The sequence below is a fragment of the Eulemur rufifrons genome, chromosome 30 (assembly GCF_041146395.1).
Source record: "Eulemur rufifrons isolate Redbay chromosome 30, OSU_ERuf_1, whole genome shotgun sequence".
In the NCBI taxonomy this organism is placed as follows: Eukaryota; Metazoa; Chordata; class Mammalia; order Primates; family Lemuridae; genus Eulemur; species Eulemur rufifrons.
Genome location: NC_091012.1, coordinates 69,641,038 through 69,648,196, shown reverse-complemented (window position 1 = coordinate 69,648,196; position 7,159 = coordinate 69,641,038). Strand labels below are relative to the sequence as shown.

General features: G+C 36.2%; 1 pseudogene; it reads right to left on the bottom strand.

The window, feature by feature from the left end:
* Positions 1-5,568: 5,568 nt before the first annotated feature.
* Positions 5,569-6,798, bottom strand: LOC138378935 (protein RUFY3 pseudogene; annotated as a pseudogene).
* Between the last annotated feature and the right edge of the window lie 361 nt (positions 6,799-7,159).

Below are 7,159 nucleotides of genomic sequence, written 5' to 3'. Positions count from 1 at the left end.
ACAAGTTTCAGACTGGGAGAAAAAAATTACACACCACATATCTGACAAATGACAAACGACTCATATCCAGAGTATATAAAGCTTTCTCAAAATTCAATAGAAAAACAAAACAAAGCAAAACCCAAATAATTCAATGAGAAAATTGGCAAAGTACATGAAAATATATTTCACAAATTTCAGTGAAGAGGATATACAGATGTCAAATAGGTATATGAAAAGATGTTCAACATAATCAGTCATTAGGAAAATTAAAATCACAATGAAATCACTATGCACCCCTCAGAATGGTTAAAATAAAAAAATAGTAATAACAAATGCTGGAGAGTATGCAGAAAAGTTGGGTCATACAGTGCTGGTAGGAATGTGAAATGGAACAACCACTTTGATAGTTTGACAGTTTTTTAAAAACACTAAATATGCAACTACCATACAATCTAGCAATTTGTAAGGTATTTATCCTAGAGAAATGAAAACTTATTTCCACAGAAAAATCTGTTAAGAATGTTTATAGTAGTTTTACTCGTAATAGGCAAAAATTAGAAACAACAAAAACCTCTACAGTAGGTGAATAGTTACATAAATTGTGGTACAACCATATCATGGACTACTACCCAACAATAAAAAGGAACACATTATTAATACATGCAACAACTTGCATGAAACTCAAGGATTGTATTATATAACATTCTTGAATGAAAAATATAAGATGGAGAAACTATGAGTGATTTTTAAGGATTAGGTATTGTGATGGGGTGTGGAAATGAATGTGGCTATAAGGTAGTAGCACAAGGTTATCATATGGTGCTAGAATAGTCATGTATATTGATTTTGGTGGGAATTATATAAAGCTATGCATGTGATAAAATTGAATAGAAACACACACACAAATGAGTGCGTTTGTAACTTATGAAATATGAATAAGCTCTGTGGATAGTATCAATGCCATTTTCTTGGTTTCAATATTGTACTATAGGTTATGCAAAGTATCACATTTGGGGGAGTCAGGGTGAAGGGTCCATGAGATCTCCTGCTACCTTTCTTTGCAACTTTCTATAAATATGTAATTACATCAAAATAAAAAGGTAAAAATATACAAAATAAAAAATAACAATGACAAAGAAGGAAAGAAAATATAAAATGAATTTAAAGTGTTCTTTGGTCTTGCTATTGTTTGAGAATGGATAAGAGAAGTATAATTCACATTAAACTTCTGTATGTCAAGTGGGCCTGTTTTATTTTCTAGGAAAGAAATTGGCAAAGTATATCCCCTGGTCTGGCCACTAGCTTTTTAAATAAAGTTTTATTAGCACACAGCCACACCCATTCATTGACTCATTATCTGTCTCTTTTTGCAGTATCGTGGCAGAGTTATGACTGTATGGCACCTAAACCCTAAAATATTTCCTCTCTAGCCCTTTAAGGAAAAGTTTGTCTACCCTGTTTTAGGGCAAACAAGAATATGAAAAGAATGTATAACTAACAAACTAATGGAGGGAAAGACAGTCTAAAAAACATTCCTGGTTAATCAAATGGAGAGTTAAAAGAGATTAAAAGAGGAACTTAATGAGAAACTGAGTAAACAAGTAAAAAATTAAATATAAAGTCAGACTTGTTAATAGTTATATTCAAAGTAAATGGATTAAATATGCCAATTAAGTGACAAAATTGTCAAATTGTATATAAATTATATACTGCTTACAAGAGACACATTTAAAGGACATTGAAATTTAATGTAAAAGAATGGAAAAATATATACCATGCCAACACAAAGAAGAATTACTTGAGATAAACAGAAACATTTCATCAAGTGTCCATCTACCAAGAAGATATAACAATTCCACATTTTTGTGTACTTAAGTATAACTTCAAAATATAGTGACAAAAATGGAAAGAACCAGGAGAAAGAGATAAGTGCAAAATATTAGTGGGAGAGTTTAACATACCTGCATGAATAACTGAGAAACTAAGTAGACAAAAAAGTCAGTAATAATATAGACCAACTAATAAATATAATTAAAAACCTTGACATTGTTCTTTTATATAGAAAACTGCACACAATAATGACAGAGTACACATACTTTTCAAGTGTAGATGAAATATATACCAAAATTGATAACAGGCTGGACATTAAAAGAAACCCCAACAATTTTTAAAAGGATTGAAATCAGAGTATAGTATCTAACTACTGTAAGAATAAGCTAGAAATCAATAACAAAAATATTATGAAAATATCCCTAAATGTTTGAAAGAGTTTCAGGGATCCTAGGGGCTACCAGAACCACACTTTGAAAAATTTTGCATTCATGAAATTAATTCTATTACTTTACAGCTTATCACATTGAAATCTAGTCCAGATGGCTTTACCAATGAATCAAACACTTAAGGAAGAAATAGCATCAATCTTGCAAAAACTCTATCACAGAATAAAAATAGAGAATATTTCCCAACTTATTTTATGAAGCAAGCAAAATTTTGATACCAAAACATTAAGATAGAGGTTGGAAACTTTTTCTGTAAGGGGCCAAACTGTAAATATTTAGGCTTTTCAGACCATACGATTTCTATTCTAACTCCTTGACTCTGCCATTATAGCACAAAAACAGTCATAGAAAATACAGAAATGAACTGGCAAGGTTGTTTTCTGATAAAACTATATTCATGGTCACTAAAATGTGAATGCCACTTAGGTCCTGACTCACTGTGCCAGGCCTCCTCTTCTTTGGAACACACATGTATTGGCTCTGAAATCTCTTTCCTCTGGTCTGCCTCTGTTGCATGGATGATCATTTTACTCTGTTCAGACCCCATGCCATGCTGTTCCCATTCCCTTATGGATGACCTTTTTAGCTTGCTCAGGCTTGGACTCCCCATGCCAGACTCTCCCTCCACAGGCATGCCATCTCTCCAGCTCAGACTCTGACTTCTGACAGTAGGCCAGAAGGGGCCTGTCTTGCCATGCAATGTCGTCACCTTGCTTGGGCTGACACCCATGCAGACCTAGCTAACTACTCTCCCATAAGGATACCTTCCTTACTCCACTTGAGCTTTGATTCCCCACATGGAGGTTTTCCTCCTCCTGCTTGGGTTTGAGCTTCTTGTACCAGAAAGCTTTCCTATGCAGGTGCCCTTTTTACCAATGCTGTGCTCTTATACGATTACCATGGCCACCTCAGCTGCCCTTCAATTCACTAATATGGAAGGCTACCTCACACTGCCCCACCTAATGACTTCAGGGCTGTATTGCTCAGTGAAGAAAGGGAATTGAAGTAAGGAAAAGAAAAGAAAAGGAAAAGAAAAGAAAAGAAAAGGAAAAGGAAAGGGAAGGAAAAGGAAGAAAACAGAAGAGAAGGGAAAGGAAGGAAAAGGGTCAATATATTTCAAAATGACATTTTAGAAGTATATTTTTCTTGCTACAAAACCAAGATATAGTTACAAATAAGATTAACATTAGGACAGGTCTTCACAACCATTGTGTTGGCACATGGTGGTGTTTCACAAATAACTGTTGCCATATGCAAGTTGTGAGGGTTTTCAAAAGTAATTTGGGACTAATAATAAAGTACTAAAATTTTCCCATAAATTTCTTTATTGTTATAGTAGAGGAAATTGAATGTTATCTTTACAAAAGCAATAATTTCATGCATTTTCACAATGATAATTTTTCCCGAATGGAGGAAGTGGACTTATACTTAGGTCTGGATATGTAGAAATGTATAGCTCAAGTAAGTATCACTCAAAGTGGACTTTGTAGTAGGTAAGATGGTTGAGAATAAATTCATTAGAAAGGTAGTTCTAACTATTCCCAGGCTGAATATCAAACTGTTAAAATGAGTAAAAAAAAAAAAAATTAGGTTATTAAGTATGAAATGTCCAATTTCCTTGATGGTTGATATCTCTGACATTTCACTTTGACACTTCGTGTTTTATTTTTTTTGTGAAGGTACATCTTCAGTCTTTCAAATGCACATTTGGATTGTGATTATCTTTCACATTTTTTAGAGCAATTTTTGTGAAATCATGGATAAGTAAAAAATTCATGTTATTTTCGAATGTGAGTTCCATCATGGAACCAGTGCAGTGCAGACAGCTTGAAATATCAATGAAGTGTTTGGGAAGAATGTGGCTAATGAATGCACAGTACATTGATGATTTGAGAAGTTCCATTCTCATGATCTTAATCTTGAAATGGAGTCATGTGAGTGACCTTAGACCAGGTGGATAATGATGAGCTGAAAGCCGTAGTGGAAGCGAATCCATCTTGACCTATACATGAATTAACAGCAAGGTTTGACATTACTATTCCAACAATATTGGATCATTTCAAACAAATCAGCAAGATAAAGAAGCTGAATAGATGGGTACTGCATAACTAAATAAGCGTCAGCAGAGAAATTGTTTGGAAGCTTGCTTTTCTTTGCTGTCATGGCATAAAGACAAACCATTTCTACACCATAAAGTTATGTGGGATGAAAAATGGATTCTTTTTTACAACCACAAGCATTCAGCACAATGGGTGGACAAAGATGAAGTGCCAAATCACAGTCCCAAACTGAATATTCATCAAAAAAAGCTAATGGTGTCTGTTTGGTGGTCCAGTGCTGGTATTATCTACTGCAGCTTCATGAAACCTGGTCAATAGATTACGGCAGATGCCTACTGCAATCAATTGAATGAAATGATGAGGATGCTTGTGATTAAGCAGCCAAAATTGGCCAATAGAGACAGGTCAATCCTCTTGCAAGACAACGCTCCACCACATGTCACACAAACAACGCTGCTCAAACTACAGAAGGTGGACTTGGAAACTCTCTGTCATTTACTGTATTCACCAGACCTTGCACCAACTGACTACCACTTCTTTCAGGCTTTGGACCATTTCTTGCAAGGAAAAATATCCAGTTCTCAACAAGCTGTGGAACACGCCTTTTGCAATTTCATCTCCCATTTGCTCTCCATGCTTCTTCACTGCTGGCATAAACAAGCTACCATTTTTAATACATTCAGAATTTACATTACTCTTTAATTTCTTTTCCCTAAGTTTGGGTTCACAGTTTGGTAAAGATACTTTAAAAAAGAGGTAGGTAGTGGCGGTGAAGAGGAAACATTGTCTGTATCTAACAGCACAGTGGAAAATATGTAACATTTGCCATTTTAATCTCAACATTTCTCTCTCTCCCTTGAATCTGCAAATGTAATAGAAGGAAATGATCATCTTCCTTTTTATTCTTACCTGCTTGGACTCTGTCTCCTATTACATCATCCCTAGTATTATCATTGCTACTCATGAAAATGAATAGCCCCTCCAAAGATATGCTATAAAATAAACCCTTCAAAGTGGGGTTGTTTAGATTTAAAAGAGAAAGGCTCAACTGAGTAACTTTTATTCATACAGTCATTAGAGAAAATGAGCAAAATTTCCAGCAGCCCCATCTATCTTTTCTTCCTGGACCTAGTTTACTTAAATCATACCTATCAACTCTTTAGTTGATTCTAAGGCCTGGGATTTATGGAATCCTGACATCTAACACAGGTAGAGAATGGCTCTGCATGAACGTTTTGGGCCAAGTCTTAGCCTCCAGTCTTACGGCAGGCTGGGGAATATTGCTTCATCAGATGCTTGTGACAGGGATTGCAAACTCATTCAGGCTTGATACTTGAAGGAAGAGGCAGTTCATTTGTTGAACAGACATCACAGAAGGTTCCTGTGCAGTTCTTACACACATTCTTTCTGCCATCCTCCTGGCATAGCTGACACACTTGTGGATCTTCAGAGAGCAGTGGCTGATCCTGTTCATCCATAGGGTGAGACTGCAGCCTGTGGTTTTCTTCCAGGGGCCTTTTAGTTTAACATTTTCCTCTTTAATTTTGTGCTTCCCATCCATGTTGGGTGCTGCCTTCTGGGAACCGTTTCCTGGGATGTTACTGTTCTTTTGTAATCTTCTTTCTTTTTCCTGTTTTAGTTCTAACTCAAGCTGCCTAGTGAGCTCCTCCACTTCCAGCTGCAGACTGTTGATCTTGTCTACAAAATCCTGTTTGAAGAGCTGGTTGTCCAACTCAGCAGACTGGCAGTCTTGCTCAGCCTGGAGCAATCCTTGTTTAAGTTGTTTAATCGTAGCAGCCATCTGATTAGTCTTCTCTTCCAAGTGACTGTTTAGTTCACTTTTCTGTTTTACTCCTAAGTCTGAACTCTGCAGCTTCAAGGCAAGTTCATGCTTGAGATCCCTGAAGTCATCCAGCTGCTGCCGAAGAGCCACCAGGGCATCCTGTTTCTTACAGACTTCCTTCTCCAGCATATTTGCAGCCAATTTTATCTCCTATCTCATGCTGATCTGGATCTCCAATTCTTTTTCAACATCCGTTCGTAATTGTGTCTCCTCCTTTAAATGCTTTCTTGCTTCACTTAGTGCTTTCCTTTCTGAAATTCTGTCTTCCTTAGGACCCTTTCGATTGGATTCCAGGATGTAGGAACTTCCCTCTTTAACTCATTCCATTTCTTCTTGCAAGGTAATAATCCAGCTGTTTGCAACTGCAAGTTCCTCTGTCAGTTTAGTGTTGGATTTTTCTAATGCATCTACTTTTGCCTGAAGATTATTTACGGGTAGCATTCAGGTGTCTGTTGAGTTCTTCTACATAGTTCTTTTGGTCCAGAATTGCAGTAATCTGACCATCTGCTTCATTACCTTTACTGCTGTTCCCATCCTTGAGACACATTGAAAAATCTATAATTTCAGGACCAGAATATCCTGGTCTTGGCCTATGAGGGTTTTCATTATCAGAAGAAGAAAGAACATTTGTCATTTTTCCACTTAATGACTTCAAAACTATCTGCCCTTTTCATAATCTCCTACCACAAAACAAGCCAGCTCTCTTCCCTAGTCCCTCTATCCCTCCTTTCCAAATTATAATGGAAATTGTTTTAAAGATAGGGTTTGACTTGTACAAATAGCAAATATTGATTAAAGCAAAATCAAGTCAGATATAGAGTAAAACAAGTTTAATTTGTTGATGACTGAGAACAATTAGAGAACAAATTCAGATATTTATTAAATTATTTCTTACATAAAGGATTCCTTATTCTGAGCCAAGAATCAGAGCAGGTAGACAGGTTTCTTGGAAAGGGCAATATGGTCATCCCTCATTATCTATGGGGGATTGTTCC